Below are 26,422 nucleotides of genomic sequence, written 5' to 3'. Positions count from 1 at the left end.
TCTGCTCTTCCTATCAGGAATCCCCAGTCAGAGAGACATCATGAGATGATGCAGTTGTCTAGATAAAATTAAAATATCCAATGAAATGTGAATGAATAGCTTATGGGACATCTGCTCCTGAAGATGTGTACAAGAGAAACCTAGAGACATGCTATGTTATGACTGTCTTTTTGGTTGATTTCACTGTGATAAAGACAGGACCCAAGTGATGGAGAAAGTAGCAGAGGACAGTGTGGACAGAACTGTATCCATCCCCACTGTCCTGTCTCCTCATTGTCCTAAGCAAACAGACAAGGTTTTCAGGAGGAATTAACTCTTGTGTTTTTCTTTCATGTGAAATTTTTCTGAATTAGCTGATGAAGCCAAGCTCAGTAAATATTATCTTCATTTTGGGTTGTTCTTTTGTTTTGAAATGTCATTCCAACTCTATTCCCTATGTAGTTTTCTCTTTATTACTATTATTATTTTTATAGATTAGAGGTACTACCTTTTTCAGTCTTGCTTACCACATTTTTCTTCCTTTGATCCTATAAAATGTTTCATTCAGTTCAGTGGACCTATGTGAAGTGTGTACAAGTCAATAGCTTTGTATGACCAAGCCTCACATCTTTGTGTTCCACTGCAAGCCCTGAGATTTGCATGTTCAGTACCAGCATCTCTTTGTCTCTGCTTTTTTCCCTCATTTGGTTATTGGGATGAAGGGAACCTTGTTGTAGAGAATGAGTCTCCGAGGACAGTTTCTTCCTGCTTGTTCTCTTTGTATTGTTTCATTGTTATAGTTATTTACTCTTTTGTTTGTGCACAGGGTCTCAGGTATCAAGTTGTTGGCTCCTTTGGAGTGGAAAGACATTTTGGAGGTGAGAGAAATAGTACGGAAGGGAGAGGAGGAGAAGGGATATTAGAGAAAAAAGAGTATTCCTCCTTGATCAGTTTCCATTTATGCAAAATTCTCAACCTTTGGCCTGTCTCTCCCCAGCCCCCATCCCACTTAACTTAGAAACTGTACCTCTTCATCTCTGTTTGTATAATAAAGCCTATATTGTTCTGTGATGATATATAATATCATGATGACTTCCCTAGATACGCTTGTAAAATAACTCCTTTATTGGAGAAAATAGAGACTTAGCTAGAAAATAAGCATTAGCCTCTAGAAAAGCACAGTTTGCTGACTGTTCTAGAACTGTCACCTAAATATCTAATAAAACTGATAGATGTTAGATTTTCTTGAAACCAGGGGATAAACTAAGTGGATGGTTAGAGGGTAGTCGCTTTTGTTACATTTCAGGTGGTTTCACTGGATGTTTTTCTTGAAATTGTGTATCAGTTACAGGAGTTAGCTTTGCATTTTCTATTTTTATGTATATAAAATAAAGATCTATATCTTGGTTGAATAGATACATAATTGTTTAAAATCTGGACAGTTTGAAGTAATGGGGCTTTAAGGAAATACATCCTTGTCACTTAGTAAATATTTGATACCTATCAGCTATAATACCTTCCTTTTTTCTCCCAAACATGACAGCATAGTTATTATGTAACTTAGCACTGACAGATTTATTTCTTCTGTCATAGATGTGGCCAAACCTATAACAGATACATCCATACCAATTTATTTTCCCTCTTTCATTTTCCTTCTGTCTAGTTTGCCCAGCTCATCAGATTTGCATCTTGTGTATTGTGTTAGTAGTAATTTAAATGTGATTCAAGAAATTTATCTGCCAATGGGTTCTGTCCCTTTTGGTGTAGGAGAAACAGCACTCCTAGCAAAGTTAACATTTGGGACATTTTTATCTTTTATGGACACCTGTAGTCTTTTGTTTGAATGTGGACTTTCTTAGCTTAATATGCTTGCTAACTGTATCTGTTTTCAAAAATAGAGAATGTAGTTGAATTTTACAGATTTGTTTAATCCTTTCCTTTCTTCATTGATTTAATAACTACTATGTCACCTGGCTTCCCAGGTGGTGCAGTGGTAGAGAACCTGCCTGCCAGTGCAGGAGACGCAGGAGACGCAGGTTTGATCCCTGGGTTAGGAAGATCTCCTGGAGAAGGAAATGGCAACCCACTCCAGTATTCTTGCTTGGAGAATTCCATGGACAGAGGAGCCTGGCGGGCTGCAGTTGATGGGGGCTCACTGAGTTGGACACAACGGAGCACACAAGAGTGTGCTTTACCAAGACACCAAGTGTTCATAATAGAGGATCCCCCAGTCTTAAAATGACATCCTAACATCATTAATGAGAACTGTGTTCTGCCTGTAGAGAGTGTAGGAAGTCATGGGACTGTGAGTATGCTTCATTTGGTAATGGGTGCTCCTAAAATTGGATCAATCTTTAACTCCTAAAATAACTAACATAATTCATAGCAGCACTATTCACAATAGCAAGACAGGGAAGCAACCTGAATGTTCATCAACAGATGTATGAAGATGTGGTAAGGGCTTTCTGGAGGTCCAGAGTTAAGACTGTGCCTTCCAATGCAGGGGTGCAGGTTTGATCCCTGGACAGGGAGCTAAGACCCCACAAATTGTGTGGCCCAAGTGAAACATAAAACAGAAGCAGTACTGTAACAGACTTAATAAAGATTTTAAAAGTAGTCCTCGTTAAAAAAAATCTTAAAAAAAGATGTGATATGTATGTATGTATATATGTATATACCCAAGAGAATATTCAGTTCAGTTCAGTTCAGTCTCTCAGTTGTGTATGACTCTGCGACCCCATGAATCGCAGCACGCCAGGCCTCCCTGTCCATCACCAACTCCCGGAGTCCACTCAAACTCATGTCCATCGAATCGGAGATGCCATCCAGCCATCTCATCCTCTGTCGTCCCCTTCTACTCCTGCCCCCAATCCCTCCCAGCATCAGGGTCTTTTCCAGTGAGTCAACTCTTTGCATGAGGTGGCCAAAGTATTGGAGTTTCAGCTTCAACATCAGTCCTTCCAATGAACACTCAGGACTGATCTCCTTTAGGATGGACTGGTTGGATCTCCTTGCAGTCCAAGGGACTCTCAAGAGTCTTCTCCAATACCACAGTTCAAAAGCATCAGTTCTTCGGTGCTCAGCTTTCTTCACAGTTCAACTCTCACATCCATACATGACTACTGGAAAAACCATAGCCTTGACTAGACGGACCTTTGTTGGCAAAGTAATGTCTCTGCTTTTTAATATGCTGTCTATGTTGGTCATAACTTTTCTTCCAAGGAGCAAGAGTCTTTTAATTTCATGGCTGCAGTCACCATCTGCAGAGAATATTACTCAGCCATAAAAAAACAATGAAATAATGCCATTTTCAGCAACATGGATGGACCTAGAGATTATCCTACTAAGCAAAATAAGCTAGACAGCCTAATACCTTATGATATAAAGTATATCTAAGTTATCTATAAGTGCAATCTAAGTTATGTTAGAAATAAATGTATCTATAAAACAAAAATAGACTCACAGATATAGAGAATAGATTGTGGTTGGTGATGGGAAAGGAATGGATTTGGAGTTAGGGATTAGCATATGCAAACTACTATGTATAGGATGTATAAACAAGATCCTGCTGTATAGCACAGGGAACTATATTCAGTATCCTGTGATAAACCATAATGGAAAAGAATATGAAAAATTATATATATTTACAACTGAATCACTTTGCTGTCCTGCAGAAATTAAACAACACTGTACGTTATATTTCTGTAAAATTAAGTTTAACAAAAAGATAATGAACATAAAACACCACCTTAAGAAATGATGTTTTCTTATTTGTAATGTCTTGCTTGTCTTCATGCAGATGATACTGCATACTAGCCAGTGATGGAACAAGAATCTGTTTCAGTTGAACATACCGAGTTCAGTGTCCTATTTTCCTGAATAGGTATCCTTATGGGGATGCACATGAATTCATCATGTACGTCTTTCTGATAGTAAAATTGTTGCTGGTTCCCATGTTAATATTATTTTATTATTCATTATGTTTTACACACTGGGTAGAGGAGAGCAGTGTTCACCGAATAGTGTCAGGACTTTCCGCTGCTCCACCCTCTACCTAAGCAATCGGAAAACAATTCTCTGGGTATATGAGCAAGGGTGGAAGTACAGGGACCTGGAAGGCTGGCTGGAGAGATTTCTGGTGGCTTGGTTGCCTTGGCTGAGAGTTTGGACTTTATGGTGCTATGGAGCAGTTCAAGCTTTTTAGCTTTAATTAGCAGGAGGTATATTGGCTCCCAGGCATCTTCGTTATTTATCTTATTTGTGGAAAATATTGAAAGATCCCAGAGTATTTCCTCCACCATATCAAGGCCATTCTAATAGTCATGGTAATTTTTTCTTCAACGTTACAGAAAAATTAATGTAATAAATGTATGGCAAGGGATACAGACTTTGAATTAATTGTACCATCATCCTCAGCAAATGTACGCTTATCCACTTTTGAGTATTCATTTCACCAACTGTTCATTGATTACCTGCTATGCCTAAGGCTTCTGCTCATTAAATTGATTTTTTTGTAAATAAATCACATATGAGACAGATTGAAAAATGTTAAAAGCAAAAGCAGAAGCTACAAGTAATGATCTTCTGGAGGCATAGAGAGCAAGCATTGTCTAGAAAGTTTTCTTGGAAACTTTCCCCCCTAGAGATGTCTGAAGAAGTTCTGTGAGAGTGAAGGCTGCTGGTAGTTTGGGTGATGGGAACAGTTTGATAAAAGGGGCAGAAACAAGAGACCTCAGGACATACTTGTTTGGGAAAGGTCATTTACTGCAGGCTATGACTGTCAGATCAAAGGTGCTTGGGTCCACCTTATGTAATTATTTGAAGGTTATTTTGAGGTTGAAGTTATGCATGGTGCAGTTGTGAGCAGGTGTACTCATCTGGACTATTGGTTATGAATGACAGAAACCCAATTTATACCATCTTAGGTAGAAAAGGAAAGGTTTTACTCAAGTGATCGGGATGGTTTGGGAGTAGCATGTTTTAGATGCTGCTGGATCCAGGGGTCCAGCATTGGCCTGGAGACTCTTTCTCTGTTGTATCTTGACTCCCCTCCTCTGCTTTGCCAGGTTCTTGAGTGCTTCCATGGGATCAGCAGGATGGTGGCCAGCAACTCACATCTTCCTGGCTTAGCTTCCTCAGTGGAAACTGACTTCCATCTCCCAAGATCTCTGCATTATCCCAGAAAACATGTAGACAGCTTGCTTTGGTTCTCCACCCCGATCTAGCCACTGAGGTGAAGGGGAGAGGTTGTTCCCTGAGTGGCCCAGGGGCAGGGGTCCCTTTCGGTGCTAGAAGACGGGGTGTTGGGCAGACAGAGCCTGCGAGTCTAGCATCGGTGGTGTGGGCAGGCATGTGAGGGACAGTAGGCTGATAACCAGGTTGTGAGCAGGGATGGAGCGAGGGCTTGTGGGAAGGGTGTGAGCTCTTTTCTAAGTTGAGTTAGGGGTACTGATGGGTCTTCCATGTGGCAGCTGACTGATGGGGCTCAGAGAGACAGGAATGGCTGGTGTGGTCCCCAAATAAGCCACTGATGAAAGACATAGATGTAGAGTAGGCAAGCCTACTGGGGAGGAGCAGATACTAGGTAGAATCATGTGCAGCCTTTTCAGGTTGCCGTGTTGGTGATTTCCTGTGGCTTAGCCTGTCCTGTGGGAATTCCATTTGAAAATGCCCAGTGTTTTCCCTAGGCGCGCACCTACCTCTGTTCTTACTCTCCCTGGCGCTCAAGCCAATAACTTTTTCCTTTCCTCTTTCCTGCCTTTTCTCTTCTTCCCCCCTCCTACTCCTCCTCCCTTCTTTCTTCTCTTTCTGGAAAATATTTACCAGGTGCTTCTAAAGTGAAAAATACGGTGCTTAGTACTGGCTATGCTGTCATGAACCAGACCTGGTCCCTGCCCTCCTGAGGGCTTCCCAGACGGCGCTAGTGGTAAAGAACCTGCTTGCCAATGCGGGAGACCTAAGAGACTCGGGTTTGACCCCTGGGGAGGAAATGGCAACCCACTCCAGTTTTTTTTTTGCCTGGAGAATCTTATGGGCAGAGAAGCTTGCTAGGCTACGGTCCATTGGGTCGAAAAGAGTCAGACACGACTGAAGTGACTTAGCACGTACGCCCAGTCTAGAAGTCTAGACTCAGAAGTGAGTGTTTGGGGCTTGATGGAGTTCTCTGTGAGGAGTGGAGTTGTGGGGTTTGTGGGATTTTCCATGAGGTTTGCAGAGGCATCCAAGTCCTAAATTCTTCCTCACTCACCCTTGGGCTGGGATGGGGGAGAGGAGAAGGCCTGCCTGGATGTTGGATACATGTGTACAAATTTTCCTGACAAAATGAGGGAGTGGACAGAGCTCCCCTGACTCCCCACACCCTTGCTGTGTTCCAGCTGCTCCAGTGTTACCTACTTTCTCCACGTCTCTCCTCCCAGCTGAAGTTTGGCCTCCTCCTCAGTCTTCTCACAGTACCTCCCAGAGACTCTTCCATTATATTCTGTTGACACTTGGTCCCCGTCTTCTGTGGAGTGGTTGGCTTGCTCCATCAGGCAGAAAGCTTCATGTGGCAACAGCTCCTAATAGTGCTGAGGAAAGGGTTTGAGTGCTGGAGGGGTTAAAGGAATAGTGTTAAATGTTCGAGTAACTGCAAAGGGATTCTGTTTCCAGTTGCTTTCTCTGTTCTTATCTCTACCCAACTTAGAAAAAAACCCAAAACACTGGGGTAAATATGCAGTGGGATATTATTCAGCCTTAAAAAATGAGGTCATCCTGTCCTGTGACCACATGGATGAGCCTAGAGGACATCATGCTCAGGGAAATAAGCAGACCCCGGAGGACAAGAACTGTGTGATTCCACTTAAAATAATCAGACTCAGAGAAGCAGAGCAGGATGGTGGTTGCAGGGGCTGGGTAGGAGAGGGAACGGGCAGTTACAGTCCAGTGGGTATAACGTTTCAGTCACATACGTACAAGGAGTAAGTTCTAGAGTTTGCTGTGCAGTGTTACGCTTGTAATTCAGTATTGAATTGTGCACGTACATGTGTTATGATGGTGGATCTCATGTTAAGTCTTCTTTTGTTGTTTAGTCGCCAAGTCGTGTCCAACTCTTGTGACTCCATGGGCTGCAGCACACCAGACCTCCCTGCCCCTCACTCTCTCTCCATTGAGTTGGGAATACCATCCGACCATCTAATCCTCTCTCAGCCTCTTCTCCTGCCTTTAATCTTTCCCAGCATCGGGGTCTTTTCCAATGAGTCGGCATTCTTCGCACAGTTAGAAAAAAAAAAAAGTGTGTGTGTGTGTAAACAGCCACCAAAGGGGGAAATAAGAACAGTCCCTGAGTGACGGCAGCGCTTGAATCACAGTGTGACTTGGGGGTGAGGAAATGTCTCGGCTTGAGAGTCTCATTGCACTGACCTGATTCACAGTGAAAAAGACTCCTCTGACTGGCCAGTCATTTGCTTAAAGTTTGTAGCACATGTTTTAACACTGAGCTGACATCGTGTTCGTGATTTAGACATTGCTGTGGCCTGGACACTGGTATTAGAGAGCACTGGGGCTGTGTGTGTGTGTGTGTGTGTGTGTGTATAAGTATTGAGACAGGCCTGGTTACTGGTGCTGCTGAGTGGTCACTAGTCTTGAATGCTGGACATTGACAGGTGAGCTGATGTCCAGAATGCATTTCCGGGAGCAAGTGGCATCATCTGACACTCATCTACAGAATCCCCCATGATTCAGAAGTTCTCTCCCTATGTGATTGGCTGTTTGAATCTGGGCCTGGGTGCATATCCATGTGGACTGTGCTTCTGGAGTGGGTGAGGTTTGGGTTCGGGTTCTTGGCCTACTGATGATGGGGATGTGTGACCATGGCTCATGGCCTTGGCAGAGGCGCGCCTACTGGCCCCCGGGCCCTGATGCAGGGCAGGAAGAGGCGGGAACCCTGCTGCTCAAGACCGAAGGTCGCAGGTGCGTGGATAGAAATCCTCATTGATGACTTGGACCCTCGGAGGCATCTCATTATTTTGAGAGGAGTTTTTATTTTTAAGTTAAAAATGCAAGAATAAAACTTGGCCATTCTCTGATGCTGGCTGGCTTGCTTGCCCTGGAGTACTAACAAGCATGTCCTTATAGTCAATGGAGAAATGGTGATTTTTGAGCTGGAGGGAATATTTATATTCTTCACAGTGGAAAGAAAATATTTACCTTCACTTTCTCAGAACCCGGTTTCACTAGGGAAACAGCTGAAGAACCTGCTGGTGGAGACAGAGGGCCGGGCCGCCCTGCGCCTGCAGACACAGTTTTCTGGCAGAGCTTCTGGCTGAGGTGTGAGGGGCCTCTCTGGGCAGCGGGTGAAGGAGGAAGGTCCCTCTTCCTGATCCTCTGTGATGGCCCCCGCTGAGGTCTGCGCCTTGGGAAGGCCGCGCTGCAAGAAAAATGTACTTCTTTTTTCCTCCAGAGCCAAAACAATAGCTAGTTCCCTCATATAAACCACCTGCTTGGTAGGAAATGGAGCAAAACTCTCAAGTCCCCAGTGCCACTCAGAGGATTTGTGGTTTCCCTTCCTGTCTGTAAACAAAAGCAGCTGGTTACAAGAGCCGGGCATTAATTGTTTACAGGATGTTTGCTGTACCAAAGGAAGGAAAAGTGCCTTTTACAGAGTTGCAGTCATTGTGTGGGGGGTATTAGCACATAATTTAAGGGTGAAGAGAAATTAACTACATGATACTTAGTCATGAAACGCAGATGGTTTAATCAGGAGGATTTTTGAAGGTTCATTTTGTACACTAAAGTTGAGGGTTTTATAGTAAATCAGCATAAAAAATGTAGAGCCTCTGTAGAGGAAAAAAAAAAGATTCTTAAAAGTTTGAAAAATCGTGAGGCTTGGAGACTTGAAAATTTTTGCTATTGTACAAGTTCATGCTTTGTTAGCAAGAAATTTTTAGCATTTGTGGTTCAGTTGTGTCTCCCACGTAGGCTGCCTTTGGGTACTTTTTGGTATAAGGACTGCTGTGCCTGGGTGCCCTGGTGTGTGTGTGTGTGTGTGTGCACGCGCACGTGCGTGTGTGTGCATGTGCACGTGCGTGTGTGTGCATGTGCGTGTGCAAGGGGTAGATTGACTGTCTCCTTCACCAGCTCCTACCTAGCATGGGAACTCATAACCAGGAGATGGGTGGTGAACATTTGCTGAGTGGATGAATGCATGGTTGGGTTTAATATGTTAGTGAAGATCGAAACTATATGATACCCATGAATACATTGTTTTCTGATTATCTGATGTGAGGAAGCCTTTTTGATGAATGCTATTTTTGTTTTAAATTTATATGTATAAATTCCTTTATTTATTTAGGCTGTGCTGGGTCTTTGTTGCTATGCACGCATTCTCCACTTGCGGGGAGCGGGGGCTACTCTTTACTTGCAGGGCTCTGGCTTCTCATTGCGGTGGCTTCTGTTGCTGTGGATCATGGGCTCTAGGGAGCACGGGCAGCCGTATTTTCTGCAGGTGGGCTCAGTAATTGCAGCTCCCGGGCTCTGGAGCACAGTCTCAGTAGCTGTGGTGCATAGGTTTAGTTGCTCCTTGGCACGTGGGATTTTTCTCAATCAGAGATTGAAACTGTGTGGATTCTTTACCACTGAGCCACCAGGGAAGCCCAATGAATGGTATTTTTTGGATTGTGGTGAAATAGATACGATATTTTACCATTTTAAGTGTACAATTCAGTGGCATTAATTTATATTCACCTTGTTGTACAACCATCACCACCATCCGTCTTTGGAGCATTTTCACCTTACCAAACAGAAAATTTGTATTTATTAAACACGAACTCCCTGTCCTCAGTCCCCAGCTTCTGGCAACCACCATTCTCCTTCCTGAGTCTAGAAATTTGACTCCTGGTTACCTCGTATAAGTGAAATCATACAGTACTTGTCCTTTTGTGCCTGGTTTATTTTATTTAACAGAATGTCCTCAAAATTCATCCATGTTTTGGTGTATGTCTCAATTCCCTTCCTTTAAAAGGCAGAATAATGCTCTGTTGTATGGATAAAGCATAGTCTGATGGTCACTTGGATTGTTTTTACTTTTTAGCTGTTGTGAATAGTATTGCAATGAACCTGGGGGAATAAATATCTGTTTTAGTCTCTGTTTTCAATTCTTTTGCGTACATATCCATATATGTCCAGAAGTGGAATTGCTGGATCATATGGTAATTCTATTCTTTTTTTTTTTTTAAGAAACTTTCCATACCATGCTTTAGATTTTTAAACTCAAAATTGGCTATATTGGCTGCATAAGTTATGTCAATGAGAATTTCTTTCCTCTCTCTTCCTCTTGCACATGATCTTAAATTCAGCTGCAAATGAAGGACAAGTAATAGTACCTCTTCACCCACTGTTTCAATTCTTCATGCAAATTGAGGCAGATCAGAAAAGGAGGCTTTCAGAAGCCGAGACCTATCATAGCCTTTTTGATAGGTGACCCTAAAATGTGTTAGGGGCGCCATTCATACTGAATGGGGACGACAGATGTAAACCTGGCGTGGAGCGGGCATCTTGCCGGCAGCAGAGAAGCCCGGTCAGTAGTGCTTCGTCCAGGCTGTGCTCACCTCGTTGCATATGGAGTCCGGTCAGTGTCATGTGGGAGAGTGGGCCCCAGCCGCTTTGCTCCAGTTTAGTTTGCAGAAATTCTCAGGCTTCCTTTTTTTTTTTTTTAATTATGTATAATAAGAGATCATGGTCTTAGCAGCCAGGCTGACTTGAGTTCATACCCTGTTCTTTTTTGACTTGCTTCGGGTGCTTTGGGCAAGTAACCAGTCTTTAGGGCACCAGTCTCCACTCCAGGGGCGAGGCGGAAAGGCCGGATGTTTTCTTTCTTTTTTAATTAAAGTGTATTTGATTTACAGTGTTGTGTTAATTCCTGCTGTATGTATAGCCACATAACTCAGCTATACATATATATTTATTCTTTTCCATTATGGTTTAACACAGAATATTAAATATGGTTCTCTTGAGTTTTTTTTTAAGATGATCGTGAATTTGTAAGTGACACATATTTAGTAGGGCGCCTGGCACATAATGCTGTGTACTGACCACTGCTGTTCTTCAAAGCAGATACTGTTTAATAGAAAGTGCAAAAAGTGAAAATGTTAGTTGCTCAGTTGTGTCTGACTCTGTGACCCCAAGGACTGTAGTCCACCAGGCTCCTCTGTCCATGGGGTTCTCCAGGCAACAATACTGGAGTGGGTTTCCACCTCCTTCCTCAGGGGATCTTCCTGACCCAGAGATCGAACTGGGGTCTCTTGCATTGCAGGCATGCGAGCCACTAGGGAAACCTGTTGTTTAATAGAAGTTGGCACCAAAATAGCTACCTGGAGCAGCAGTTCTCAAAATTTTGGTCCTAGGCCCCCCTTTACACTTAAAAATGACTCAGGATCCCAAGGAGCTTTTGATTACACAATCAAAATCTTATCTCTACTTATACTTATCTCTACTGATACTCACAGTATTGGAACTAAAGTCAAGACATTTAAAAATATTTCTTAATTTATTTGAAATGGCAATAAGCCCTGTACTTTTTATTATAAATAATGTGTCTCATGAAATCACTATTTTCCAAAACAAGAGACATCAGTGAGCAGATGACCTTTAGATTTTTTGCAAATCTCATACATATCTGGCATCAGAAAATAAGCTAGATACCCCTCTCTTTACACCATGATGTATCTGCCTCTAGGAGACTGCACTATATTTTGTGTCCTGGTTTTGGTTTTGCTCTGAATTTGGCTTTTGGATTTGGATTTGAAAATGGCTTTGACCTGCGAACCTCTGGAAGGATCTTGGGAAGCCCAGGGTCCTCAGATCACACTCTGAAAACTTCAGAGCAGGAGTTTCTCTGTGAGTCTGAGCTGGGTCTGTTTCTTCTCTTGCAGGATCTTGCTCTTGGCCGTGTGAGCAGGAGCCCACCACCCCAGCCAGGTAAGCCTGCCAGCAGGCCGGACCTGCGAATTCATCCTTACCTCCACAGCTGCTTCCGGTTTGAAAGTGTGCTTTTCAAAAATGATGCTTTCTGTTCCCCTTGGCTTGCAGATTGAATGTTCTGATTTGTCCCTCCTCCAGAGCAGACAGGGCTGCCCAGGTGGCTCAGTGGTAAAGAACCCGCCAGCCAATGAAGGAGACATAGGAGACATGAGACTCGGGTTCAGTCCCTGGGTCAGGAAGATCCCCTGGAGGAGGGCATGGCAACCCACTCCAGTATTCCTGCCTGGAGAATTCCATGCACAGAGGAGCCTGCTGGGCTATAGTCCAAGGGGTAGCAAAGACTCAGACACGACTGAAGCGACTTAGCACGCACGTACAGCAGACAGGGGTGAGCATTCCTCTGAGAAGCCTCTTTGGTTTGGAGTTGCCTACATTGGGGGCCTCAGGAGGAGTCGCTTGCAAGTTCCAATTATTAGTTTTCCTTCCTTCCTTCCTTCTTCACTTCTTCTTTCCTTTTCCTTCCTTCCTTTCTTTTCTTTCTTTCTTCCTTTCTTTCAGCTATTCGGCTATCATGTGGATGCAGTTAGAAAAGTCTGTGTTGAAATCCTCATAGGGTTGTTTTAACAAGGGTTGTCTTTATACCCGATTCAAGGCAACATCAAAATCTATTCAACAAACCTGTTGTTTAAAAAGAATATGAGTGGAGTTCATTTGTTTTGAGTCTTTCTTTTCTCTTCTGCAAAGCCTTTTATTTTCACACATTTATGTGTAATGAGAACATTGTAATTGATGAGCTGCTTTGCTGCTGTTCTGTTGCTAAGTCGTGTCTAACTCTTTTGCAACCCCCTGCACTGTAGCTTGCCAAGCTCCTCTGTCCATGGAATTTTCCAGGCTAGAATACTAGAGTGGGTTGCCATTTCCTTCTCCAGGGGATCTTTGCAACCCAGGGATAGAACCTGCATCTCCTGCATTGCAGGCAGACTCTTTACTGCTGAGCCACAAGGGAAGGGTTGCATAATCCTATATAGATCATTTTATCATTCCATGTCCTCATTTCGCATTGATGAAGTTAGGACTTATTTAACCCTCATCCAGGCTTAGAAGCCTGTTTATCAGAGGATTAGAAGACTTGTTATGTGGGATAAGTCAATTATGATCATTAAGGGATTACTTAGAAAAATTTGGGCTGAGCTCCAAATTGTTATTCTTATGAAGATGAATAAAATTCTCCGAGACAGCCGGTACCATGGTGTGATAGTGGTGTGCATTTCATTCGTCCTTCAGGTTTCTAGTAAAAATTTTTTAACTCTTTTGGCGTCTTCTTGAAAGCAGCTGTTTTGATGCCTGGACTATTATCTTGTTCTTCCTTTCTCTGTTCTCAGCTTCACATTCAACCTCCTGCCTTTCTGGAAGGAAAATAAATATTGTCAGGGTGGTGCTAGGCTTCTTTGTGATCCTGTCCTTTTTTCTTTTTGGCCAGTTTTGTTAAGGTCAATAGAATTCTAGGACTCCATGGACCTCCAGAGGGACCATCATTTGTCTCCATTTACTTAAAATATTCTCAGACTGTTAAGTTCCTCATGATCTTGCCCAAGTTTCTGAATCAAAAGCCTAGTTTCTCAATTTGATCTATTAGGAGACAGCACCAGCGAGTGCGGGGTGTGGGGGTGGGGGTCATTTGCTTGCTGACGGCAGCAACAATACCATATGTTGTCAGGACCCAGATGTCAAGAGTGAGGTGAGACTGTGCTTCAGGCATCAGGAAATGCATTAGCTTATATGGAAGACTAATCTCATCCTCAGGTTCATCTTTTTTGCTCCTATATTCATGAAAGTTAAAGGGGCATTAACATTTTCCAGATTATGTTTAAAAACATTTATATGCCAGTAGCAGCCAGATTTAGATAGGCTTACCCACCTCAGGGAGACAGTCTTAAAATCTGAAGACCTAAGGGGAGAGAAACCCTGGATCCTCTGGTTACGTGTGTCCTGGAGCGGGGTTGGGTTCAGTAATTGTTTATTGGATACTTTCTATAAGTGGAACCCTCTGGTAAGTGCCAAGGGGAAGAAGATAATTAAAATGCAGCCCTTCCCTTTCAAGAGTTTACAATCTTAACAGGAAGGAAAAAAGTATATACAAGTAGCTCTAATACAGGGTTCACATCCTGTAGGCATCAGATGCTGAGATAATGCTAGTGAGCTGAGATGACCCCTCCATGATGCCTGGCATGTCCTGGGCACTTAATACACACATTTCAGTGGACAAATGAATGCATTTAGACATGTCCATTTCGGTGTACTTTATTCACAGCAAAAAAAAAAAAAAAAAAAAAAAAAAAGGGATGTGCAGAAAGAGAGGATTTGAGAGATTTCATGGGACCCAGAGATTATGAGAATTTGGTGAGGTCTGCAAGGGCTTAGGGCAGGCGGGTCAAAGTCCCGCACATAAGATGCCTTTCTGCTGTATCCCAGGACAGTCCTACTGGTTCCTGGCCTCCTCTTCCCAAGCCTGGGAGAATGCTTATTAGTTTTCTGTTTTCCCTGAACCCATCACTTGTTTTCAAGTGATGACTTGAACAGAATAGGATTCAGTCCTTAATTTGATAGGTCTAGCACCTTGGTTTCTCATGGACTGGTTCAGTGTAATCAGATTCAAAACACAAAACCAATCCTGCTTTGTACTAGGAATTCTTTTTCTTAAAAAAAAAAAAAAATCAGTCAGTTAATTAAGTAATTTCTGGCTGTGGTGGGTCTTTGTTGCTGCCTGGGTTTTTCTGCAGTTGCTGCAGCGTGGGGGCACTCACTAGTCAGTGTGCGGGCGGCTCAGTGGTGGGTTCTCCTGCTGTGCGGCACAGACTCGAGGGTGTGTGGACTTGAGCAGTTGCGGTACACGTACATGGGCTCAGTCGTGGCAGCCCCCCGGCTCTGGACCACAAGCTCAGTAGTTGTGGCACATGTGTAGTTGCTCTGCAGCATGTGGGATCTTCCCGGAGCGGGGATCAAACCCATGTCTCCTGCCTTGGCAGGCACCACTGAGCCACCAGGGAAGCCCCTCGGAACTATTTTTTTTAATGGACGAAATGACACAACTAGGGATTTCTTTCTTTTCTCTTTTTTCCAGTTTCTTGTTCTTCCCATTAATTTCTGTCTGGTTGACTACGTGACAGTGTGCCCATTATATTACAAATGATTTTTTTTCCCCCTAAAATGTAATTCTGATGAATTTGATCACATGAGGGGGACTTCATGATCAAATAGTCTTACTGTATCTGCAGCCCATTCCCTTTTTCTTCTAATAATTATGGTTGTACATTATTGCAACTTTATCTGCTTTCTCTTTACTATGTGGTAGGTACTGTTGAGTACTCATTTCATGTTCCAACAGCACTGAAGTAGGTATTACCATTCCCCTTGTAGAAATAAGGGAACTGGGTCCAAGGGAGCATAAATGGTTTGTTCAAGGTCACAGAACTAGTCAGTTATGGAGCCCTGAGGACCTGGGCTGTCCCAACTCATTATGACCGTGGCCCCAGGGTAGGGTGTCCAGCTGAAGGCTTAGTCATCCCGATAGTCTTATAGAGATGTCCCAGTGTGATCTCTTCTGCAGGCAGCTATGAGAAGAACAGCAAGAAGAGTTTGTACAATCAGATTGATAAGATGGCCATATATTGGTCATCCATAAAGATAAGCCTACTGATACTGTGTAAAACCAAATGGAATCCTAACATCACTTTAAGGATGTGTGGTGGGATAACATTGAACAATTATTGCATATTCTGAAACTGCAGTGAATGCTGAGTGAATGACCTGCCCACAGCCTGAAGACCTACTTGTATCAAGCCTCTTAAAACACACTTGTCCTTAAGGGTTATGAGTAGTAGATCTTTGACAGCTTTGTTGGTGTTTTGGTGGCTTCTCAGTTTAAATGATAATTTGGCACGATTTCTGAAGGGTGAATGTGACCATTATGAATATCAGCGTATTAGGGATTATCATTAGGAAATATTTAAAATGCATTATGTCAGACATTGCATATGCTATCTGCAGTGTTACCACTCATAAGACGCCTGCAGTTCTGTGCTGTAAAGACTGCATTCCCTTGGTGACAGGTTGCTCACACCCATCTTGGTTCAGGAACCTGAGAGTCAACACGGCTTTTTTAGAGAACATGTAGTTTTGTAAGTTTTCTTTCCTTTGTTTATTTAAAAAAATTTTTTTTAATTTATTTATTTGGGTGTGTCTGGTCTTGTTTGTGGCACACAAGCTTCTCTCTAGCTGTGGCTCACAGGCTAGGTGTGGGATCTTAGTTCCTGACCAGGGATCAAACTCACATCCCCTGCATCGTAAGGTGAATTCTTAACCACTGGACCACCTCCTTTGTTTTCATTAAACATTACTCTTTGGAGAAAATATCAGTGGAAGATTTCAATGGAAGCGTTCCACATTGGAACAGTGGATGGTGTTAAGATCCGGATTCTGAGGTAAAATATTGTTTTTCCTTGATAAAAACAACTTTCCCTGGTAATTAGTAGAGTGTCTGATAGAAGCAGAGACGCGAAGCAAGTGTCCCCTCTGAGAATCACTCCAAATTCCGCAGTCCTCCTGCCCTGCATTTTCTATGACCTGGGAGGCTGTAGATGAGGCTTCTTTGTCCCCCTTAGACCTTGAGACACAGTAGGAGTCAAGGCATGGCAGCCTTCCCTTCTGGAAGGTTGTTTAGAGAAAGGAGTAGAGTCTCCCCGCTTGGTGAAATGTCCCAAGTATCGATGTTTAATAAGCTGCTAACAAATGTGAACGTGTTTTGGCCGCTGTGGCACTAAGCTTCTCTCTAGCTGTGAGGCTCGGGCTTCTCTGGATGTGGCCTGCAGGCTTAGTTGCCCCGTGCGGCATATGGGGTCTTGGTTCCCTGACCAGGGATTGAACCTATGTCCCTTGCACTGGAAGGTGGATTCTTAAACACTGGACCACCAGAGAAGCCCCTAAACACATTATAAAAATCAGATTCCTCGATTCTGTCTTCTCAATGTGGTGAGTCAGCTGCCAACCCTTTCTGTTTCAAGCTTCTCTTTCCTTCAGTGGGAGCAGCTCTGAGGTCGTCTTCCCACCCTGCCGCTGAGGGTACTCCAAGGACAGAGGTGACCCAGACACTTCAGGAGAGTCGAGCTCTCAGTTGCCCGAGCTGACTCCCATGTATTTGCAGACAAACATCTGGAAAATGGACTTGGTGGAAAAACAGTTTAATGACAAGAACATTAAAGAACCTTCATTTTAAGGTTGGAGAACAACAGGGTTTGTTCTTCAGGAGGTGAGATTACTAACTTAATGTCACTGTTGCTGAAAAGAGAGTAGGTCAGGAGGATGGTCAGGTCCCAGGCCATGTCAGAGTCCCTGGGACGTCTGCCAAGTGTGGTTTCTTGGCTTTGTGCAGGAACGAATTCAAGAGTGAGCTGTATTAACGTGAAAGAAGATTTACTCAGGGAGGAAACACACTGCATAGACAAAGGTGGGCCACCTCAGAAGGTGAGAGCAGCGTGGGGCAGAAGGTGAGAGTGGCGTGGGGTTGTCAGTTTTTATAGGGGTGGCTGATTTCATAGGCTGATGAATGGGGGAGGAAGGGGTGGGGATTTCCAGCAGTTGGGCCACCACCCACTTTTTGCCCTTTTATGGCGGGCCTTAGAGCTGTCATGGCACCGATGGGGTGTCCCTTAGCTTGCTGATGGGTTACAGAGAGCATGTACTGAGGCTCAGGGTCTAGTGGGAGTCAGCTCATCTGCCATCTTGGACCTGCTTGGTTCTAATCAGTTTGAGTTTCCTTGGGTTAGGTCATTCTTTTAAAGGTTGTGCCCTGCTCTTTCCTGCCTTATCACCTTGGGCAATTCACTTAGCCTTTTACATGTCACAGTTTGGATATTGGCAAAATGGAGATGATAACTTATCATAAAATTTTTATTTGAATTCAGAGAGGCAGTGTTTGTTATAACCAATCTAGCTATTTTATTAATTCCCTTTTGATTTTATCTGATAAATGTACTTAAGTCCCTTTGTAAAACACTATTATTTATTTTCCCTCTCTCAGCTTTATCATCCCCACAATAAAACTCTATGGTTGTTGTTGCTCAGTGTGAGACCCCATGGATCGTAGCCTGCCAGGCTCCTCTGTCCATGAGGTTTTCCAGGCAAGAATACCGGAGTGGGTTGCCATGCCCTGCTCCAGGAGATCTTCCAGACCTAGGGATTGAACCTGCGTTTCCTTCACTGCAAGTGGATTCTTTATTGTCTGAGCCACAAGGAAGCCCTTGTAGAATCCCCTTTTTATAAATATATTGAGAGAAAGGAAGAAGAAAGCAAATGCCAAATTAAAATCGGAGATTAAGGAGAATTAAAATTTGGATTTTAGGTTTTTCATTTTCTCGTGATCTTACCTGAGTTTTTGGAAGCTGCCTGTTGTGCCTTGGTTTTTATTCTGTCCAGCAGTGGTTTCTGGAAGAGCAGCACTCGTGGCCTCTGGGTGGCCCATCCTTTGCAGGCCTCATCCCTGGTGCTCATGTAAGCAGATAGGTTAGGGGTCCCTGGAGGAAGCGTTCTCGACATGAGTACCCATTTTCGCCTAACCTATTTTGTGATCTAAGCCTGGCCACAATGCTTGCCCTTGAACAGGCCTCAGTGATTAAGGGAGGAGATGCAGAAACTAGGGAGGAGCAGTCAGAAAACAATCGTGTAGGACTTCCCTGTTGGTCCAGTGTTCAAGGATTTGCCTCACCATGCAGGGGACATGGGTTCCACTCCTGGTCCTGGAGGATCCCACATGTCGTGGAGCCACTCAGTGTGCCAAAACCACTGAGGCCGCCCGCTTCAGAGCCCACACTCGGCAACCAGAGAAGCCACCACGGTGAGGAGCCCGCTTGTCACAACCAGAGAAAGCCTGCACGCAGCAGTGCAGACCCAGCACAGCCCAAAATAAATACATAAAATTTTTTAAAAAGAAAAGAAACAGTCGTCCCCCCATGGGGCAGGGTCCTGGTTCCTTACACCTTTGAGTTCTGCAGAAACTAAGGCCCATCCAGTTGGAGGGTGGAATGCTGATGCTGACCCTTCAGACTTCATTCAGTCAGTTAAAGCTTGGACTCTGTTGACTTTTGCCCCCAATTCTATGCTGAATTCTTCTCTACTGAAGCCCCTTCATGAACTTGCATGTACCCTTGGCTTAAAATTTCTCAAATTTTCTCTTCAGGGAGGCACTGGTTTGGGAAGGATCCCAGTGTTCTCTTTACTTCTTGTGAGTAATTATAAATCCTTCCTTCTCCCATGCTTTGACTTGATCGTGTCTGTACCCACCAAGAGGTGAGCCCAGTTTGGGGATCACACTTACCCCCACCCTCTAGGTTTTTGTTGGCTTCCCCTCACCTTGGCTGGCTTCCCTGGTGTCTCAGTGGTAAAGAATATGCCTGCTAATGCAGGAGACATGGGTTCAATCCCTGGGTTGGGAAGGTCCCCTGGAGAAGGAAATGGCAACCCATTCCAGTATTCTTGCCTGGGAAATCCCATGGACAGAGGAGCCTGGCGGGCAATGGACCTGACTTGGCATAAAAACTTTGTTGTCTTAAGCAGTGGTTCTTAGCCTCATCAGAGAAGCTTTTAAAAATTGTCAGGTATTTAACACTGATACTTAAAAACTGAGTTGGAAACTAAATTTCTGTTATCTATATCTTTCAAAACTTCCCCAGGGGAAGACTGAGAACTCTGCTTTAGTGTAAGGGACTGGGAAAGCAGTACAGGCAATAATCGCTATGATGTGGTCCTCACTTTCCTATTTATGTGGGGGAAAAAAGATCTCCGAAAGGTGACAGGTGGTGCAGTGGTAAAGAATCTGCCTTCCAGCGTAGGAAATGCAGAGAGACACAGGTTGAATCACTGGGTCGGGAAGATGCCCTGGAGTAGGAAATGGCAACCCACCTCAGTATTCCTGCCTGGAAAATCCTATGAACAGAGGAACCTGCCTGGCTACAATCCAGGGGGTCACAGAGCCAGACATGACTGAGTGACTGCACACACGTAAAGGTGACAGTGAATATTAGAGAAATGGGGGCCTCAGCCCCCCACCACCACCATTGTCCTGTACAGGCTGTTGGGCTAAATTGGCTTGCTGGGTGTTCAGCCGAGGTGAGGAACCCAGGGAGGGGGGCAGCCGCAGGGACTTGTACTGCCCCCGAGTGCATTTGGTGTTCTTTCCACCTCTTTGTCTATTGTTTGGAAGTTGAATGTGTGTAGAGGTGATTCCTCCGTGTGATCTGCTTGCTGAACTGTAGTATTTTTAGGCACTAACCCACACAATAGCTTTATAAAAAGGCTATTGAACCTTTTGAGGCTGCTGGGTTTTGTCTGACAAGGGCTGAGTTACAAGTAGGCTCTCCCGCCTCCCAGTTCAGGCATGTTGGATTTTTTTTGTTGTTTCTTCTTTAGAAAGCGGCTGAATAGCTTCAGAATACAGTGGTTTGGCAGCCTGACAGGTGAGGCCAGATGTCTGTGCAGTTCTCCTCCCTGCCCCTGCTCTCCAGACATAGAGTTTCATAGGTGTATGTTGGGTTGCTAATTTTTATTTTGTCTCCTTTTCATTTTAAAATGTGCTAAAATATGCATAGTTCATAGTGCTGGGGGGAAAAGGGAACTCATGAAGCATTTTCTTATTTTTGAGTCTCTGCCCTCCGTCTAAAAAGATGGGTTTTCCTCCGTCGAGGGGATCCCCTTATCTGGGTCTGCTTAACAAGTGGGATTAAACAGCAAGCCAGTATGATGTTATTGTAAATTTGTTTTAAAAATGACAGTCAGACCTTACTGGTTCCTAATCCAGTCTCAGTCTATGCGTCCATCCGTTAGGAGGCAGAAGCAAGAGTTACTAGTAGTTGTAGTGGAAAAACAATTGCTCGTTGTGAAATAATGTGATCCCCTTAATGTGTCCACATAATAGAGTGGATATTGTTTGTGATTCTTCTATTCCTTTTCTCTATCTCTCTTCATTAAAATCCTATAATAGGCAGTGTATTAGAGTTGCCCCTAGATGGCTTTGACTTTTTAAAGTATGTATCTTCATAAAGTTCACTCCCATACTCAGTTCCCACCAGGCAGTTAGCCAAGTGAAGATTCCCTTTCCTGGTGCTTGGTGATGGGTAGACTCTAGCTTATCTATGACAACATGCATGATTAATAGGGATGGTGTTAACTCCTTTGTGTCAGTGTTATGAATGTGTGATTCTTCTTGGCTCTTGAACTGTGCTATTAGGATCCGTGTCTTAGGTCCTATCTGTAGGGATATGCCTGGCCTGTCTTGATAAGGGGAATGTTTTGGTTTTCCCAGATACATGTGGGTTACTTCCCCTATTGCGTCTCATCAGTATTTCTCTAGGATCTGATACCCTTCAAACCTCCTTGGGGGGTTGTTGCCGATTTGGGCAGCTCATCCCTGTTGCTGCCATGGTTATTCTGTCAGAGTCTCTGGAGAAGTAGGATCACTGGGACCTCTGCAGGGGCTGACTTTCTGGCACCCTTTCGCCTCCATCCCTGAAGGAGCCTGCCCACCTGCTAAGTTGCTTCAGTCATGTTGACTATCTGCAACCATGTGGACCATAGTCTACCAGGCTCCTTTGTCCATGGGATTCTTCAGGTGAGAATACTGGGGTGGGTTGCCATGCCCTCCTCTAGGGGATATCCCCGACCCAGGGATTGAATCCATGACTCCTAGGTCTCCTCATTGGCAGGCAAATTCTTAGCACTAGTGCCACCTGGGAAGCCCCTGAAGGAGTCTAGTCATTTCCAAACCTGCTCACTACTGGAGGTCTTTTTTTGGTCTGTGGCATGCAGGATCTTAGTTCCTGACCAGGGATCAAACCCGTGCATGCCCCCTGCAGTGGAAGTGCAGAGTCTTAACCACTGGACCGCTGGGGAAGTCCCATCTGACATCTGTTTTGAACTAGCCATTCCCAGGCCCCCTCCACACACTTCCCCATGTCCCTTTATCTCCTGCCCCTGGATTCTGGTTGAGAAGGTTAAGATGGAGGCTCGTATTGTAAATAGGATCCTTCTCCTGCAATCGTCCGAGTGGACCTTTGCATGTTTGGGAATCGTCTTGTCATTCAGAGTGCCATTGTATAGTCGAGGCCTTCCAAACCCAGCATGATAAGGAACCTAGGCAGGGTCCCACCTAAGATCTGCCAGTCACGGGTGAGGACTGTCCTCTGTTTCTGTGTCATATTGTAAATATGGCAGAAATAACCAGCAGGATCACTGGGCCGTTTCTCCTGGATGCACACAAATTGCCTTCCTGCTCATTTTCCATCTCTGACAGACGGGGCCGTGGGATGACTATGTGATCTCTGTATTCAGCCAACCTAGGACCAAACTCAAAGGTAACCAGTGTAAGATCCAGCTTGGAGTCCTTGTACAATGAGAGACTTACTGTTAAGCGTATCACTTTGTCATTGTTGTAGTCTCACGTTTGTGTTGAGTGGGGATTTCAGTTAGTTTGCATGCTGATGCGTTCATTTGCTAAGTCGTGTGCAACTCTTTGCGATTCCCATGGACTACAGCACACCAGGCTTCCCTGTTCTTCACCATCTCTCAGAGGTCGTTAGCAAGTTTTATACAACAAAGCAGGGTCATAACAGGGGCCCTTCAGAGTCCAGCCAGTCAAGGCCTAAATGTAGTCCTTATTCTGATTATAGTGACAGACCAGGTGCATATTTACAAACTCACTTAAAATAAGCAAAGCTCGCTTCTTGAAATTTATGTGAAACCTCTATTTCCTTTACCCTGATAGACTATGATGTGGAGTTGGGAAGACAGTCTAGGAGGACAAGGTGGTCATTTATGTTATTAAAAGGTGAAAGAAAGGTCCAGGAACTCGTATTTGCCTGACTTGACCTTGGTAACATGGAGATTGTGATGTAGCTCCTAGAGACTTGGTCCATATAGGAAATGTCTGTATCAGCTGACTCCTTATACGTGTGAGCAAACGTGTAAGACTCTCAAGGTATTTTTTATTTTATTTTGGCTGCATGGGTCTTCATTGTGGTGGGCTTCTTACGTTGTGGAACATGGGCTCCGGAGTGCACAGGCTGTCTAGTTGTGGCTCAGGCTCAGTAATTGTGGTGCGTGGGCTTGGTTGCTCCACGGCATGTAGGATCTTAGTTCTTTGACCGGGGATCAAACCTGTGGCTCCTGCAGTGGATGTACAGAGTCTTAAATGCTGGGCCACCAGGAATGTCACAGAGTTGTACTTCCTACCAGGCTTGTGCATTTGGCTGTGGAATGCAAAGCACTCTGCACCTATTGGATCCGGCTGAGCTGAGTTTATCTCATTATTTGCCTGTATCTGGAACATCCCTTTTGTATGAAGATGTTGAGGAAAAGTTTATCGAATGAGATGCTGGTGCCCAGCGATGGTGCTCTGCATAATGAAGTACTTTTCCTCACTGGGCTGATTTCTGTGTCGCCTTTTCATCCCCTGTGGGCTGGCAGGAGGGAAGCTGGGCTCTGACTCCCTGTGGGGCTTGGACAGCTGATGTTGCAGATGTCCAGAAACTTGTGTGAATTCAGGTACTCCCCTACTTTACATACTGGAGATCACCAACACCCCTCTCCTCTCGCCTCCCCTGTCCAGCCCCTGCCCCCCACTGGTAGGATGAGGACTCTAGAGTGTGAAATTAACACATCAAGGGAATTTATATCATGGTAGCCTTGGGCTGGGTTTTGCAAATTAAATTTTTTGCAGACATTCGCCTCAGCTCAGCCCCAGCACTATTAATTTCATACTGGGGAAGCCAAACTTGTTTCAGTGACGTTTCTACCCTGAGAGGTGAAGAATCTGGTTTACATTAGGATGGTGAGTCTTGCTGAGTAGATTGTTGTCTCTTTTGTAACAACTACTGTTGACCGAGAGAGTGATTACCCTCAGTAAAACTCCTTTGACACGGTGTGGCACTTTGAGGAGAACATGCGTAAGTATCCAGAATGGTGCATCAGCCAGCCAAAGTGCCAGCCAACTCTTTCAGAAGGCTCTTGTGGGTAATATTCATTATTTGGCATTCAGGAAAAAGAAAAAAAAATTTCCCAGCACACTCTCAGACCCAGTTTTTTCATTATCTCTGAGACCCATAATCACATTAACTATGTTCACTAAGCTGAGTGTGCACCAAAGATGCCTGATTAGTAATTTACAAAAATAAATATAACCATCATGGGATCTTGAATACTGACCTCTTTTTGGTCCCCATGTTCACTGCCTCCAGGTAGGCAGAGGTCAGAAGGTTGCTGGGCACCTTTGCAGTGGGAAAAGGGGAGAGGGGTGAATTGAAGGATTGCTGGATCCTGTAGTGACAATTAAGAGGAGATACCCTGTCTAGTGGCTTCCCTGGTGTCTCAGATGGTAAAGAATCTGCCTGCATGTAGGAGACCTACGTTTGATCTCTGGGTCGGGAAGACCCCCTGGAGAAGGGAATGGCAACCCACTCCAGTATTCTTGCCTGGAGAATCCCATGGACAGAAGAGTCTGGTGGGATACAGTCCATGGGGTCGCAAAGAGTCAGACACCACTGAGTGCCTAACCCTTTCCACCCTGGTTAGGGGTCCTTTGCCCATGGATTGACAATGCGTCCTTTCCACCATGGTTAGGGGTCCTTGAATTCGCTATAGGTTTCTTCTTTCGCCATATCTCCATTCTCTGACCAAAACGCTTTCTTTAATTATATTTTGACATTATTTAGACCTTTAACGGAGAAGGCAATGGCACCCCATTCCAGTACTCTTGCCTGGAAAATCACATGGACGGAGGAGCCTGGTAGGCTGCAGTCCACGGGGTCACTAGAGTCGGACACGACTGAGTGACTTCACTTTCACTTTTCACTTTCATGCATTGGAGAAGGCAATGGCAACCCACTCCAGTGTTCTTGCCTGGAGAATCCCAGGGACGGGGGAGCCTGGTGGGCTGCCATCTATGGGGTCACATAGAGTCAGACACGACTGAAGCGACTTAGCAGCAGCAGCAGACCTTTAACAGTTAAATTTTACAGGCCTCAAGGCTTCTTGTTCTTTTAAATTTGAATCTTGGTGGTGGTGGTGGGGTGATGGATCCCCTTGCTTTTCATGTCCCTGGGGAAGGTTCTCTGTTCCAGATGAAAGCCCATGACTGCCAGTTTCCAGGTAGGGTTCTGTTTGAACAACGTTGTTACGACGTATCACTTTTTCCAGTAGGGCTGTGTCTTTGTTTTGGCTTACTCTCTATACTGACATTGCTTCATTGATGTGGATGTAACAGTTTATATAAAAACATTCTGCCTGAATGTTTTAAATGTGGGATTTATCTGCATCTGGTCACGTAGCACTTGGTCTCATGCTGGTACAGGGTGTTGGGCTTGGTGACACTTGCTAGCTCTGGGCTGCCTGGCATTGTTTCATTTAGCTGGCAGTTTTTGTTTGTTGGTTGGTTCTTGTTTTGCATTTTCACTGTGCCAGGTACTTTGTTCGGCACAGTGAGAGAATATGAAATTGAATAACTTTCTCTGCTTTTTGGATTCTTAGTCTAGCAGGGGGACAGACAACATGTAAATAAATAAGTAATGATATTGGGTAGTGTTTGCTGGGATACAAAGCGGGTGAGAGCCATGGTCCCAGAGGTGGTAAGAACACAGGAAAGACTCATTGCCTGGAGAGAAACTGATCTTGCCGAATTTAGGGAAGTCTGTAGTGCCTAGGGTTTGGGGTAACCAGGCCTCAGTGGTAGTGAATGGAAATTCTTTTTTTATAAAAGTGTTTATACTTATTTATTTACTTGGCTGTGCCAGGCCTTAGTTGCAGCATGTGAGATCTTTAGTTGTGGCACGTGGGATCTAGTTCTCTGACCAGGGATTGAACTCGGGCCCCCTGCGTTGGACATGCAGAGTCCTAACCACTGGACCACCAGGGAAATCCCTGGGATTGGAACTTCTGGTTGAAGTCATAGTCTTGTAGGGTCTAGCATCCTGTGGGGTTAGGAGAGTCAATGGCATGCATATTGAAGAAACACACAAGAAGAATTTTGTAGACCCTAGACTAAAATTAAACACCTACCCCTGGAGTATAGTATGTTGCTTCCACAGCTGAAAAGCTAACTAAACTCTCTGAGTCCCTTATCTCACATTTAACAGGGATGTTGATAACCACGTCATTGGACGTCCTACCCTAAATTGAATGCCTCAAGCGGAGCCTGGCCCGAAGCTGGCATTCAGTGTGCTGTGTCCTCCTGTCCATCTGTAAGCCTCCCGAGTCTGTTCAGTGCACTTTTCCACCAGCACCTCTGGTGGATTTGACAGGCACTGACCTTGCCAGCCTCTCACCTCCTTCTGCCCTTTTTCTTTATTTAGCGGTCGTCTTTAGTATTTGTTCATCTTTTGCTGCCGTCTATGGGATCGCACAGAGTCGGACATGACTGAAGCGACTTAGCAGTAGCAGTAGCAGCATC

At 44.4% G+C, this 26,422-nt stretch overlaps 1 protein-coding gene across 8 annotated transcripts in view; it reads left to right on the top strand.

Moving 5' to 3' along the window:
• The window catches only part of SIPA1L2 (signal induced proliferation associated 1 like 2), a 251,449-nt gene that overhangs the window by 53,976 nt on the left and 171,051 nt on the right, over positions 1-26,422 (top strand). For 7 of the 8 annotated variants that reach the window (XM_044942017.2, XM_044942020.2, XM_044942016.2 and 4 more), the window contains exon 2: positions 11,886-11,931. The exons of the other annotated variant lie outside the window; for it this stretch is intronic. The gene's annotated coding sequence lies outside the window, so the exon portion shown is untranslated. The remainder of the gene's footprint in view (positions 1-11,885; positions 11,932-26,422) is intronic. 8 annotated transcript variants of the gene reach the window in all.

The sequence above is a fragment of the Bubalus bubalis genome, chromosome 4, assembly GCF_019923935.1.
Source record: "Bubalus bubalis isolate 160015118507 breed Murrah chromosome 4, NDDB_SH_1, whole genome shotgun sequence".
Lineage (NCBI taxonomy): Eukaryota > Metazoa > Chordata > Mammalia > Artiodactyla > Bovidae > Bubalus > Bubalus bubalis.
Note: the sequence above shows the minus strand (reverse complement) of the source record. Positions and strands in the feature narration are given on the sequence as shown.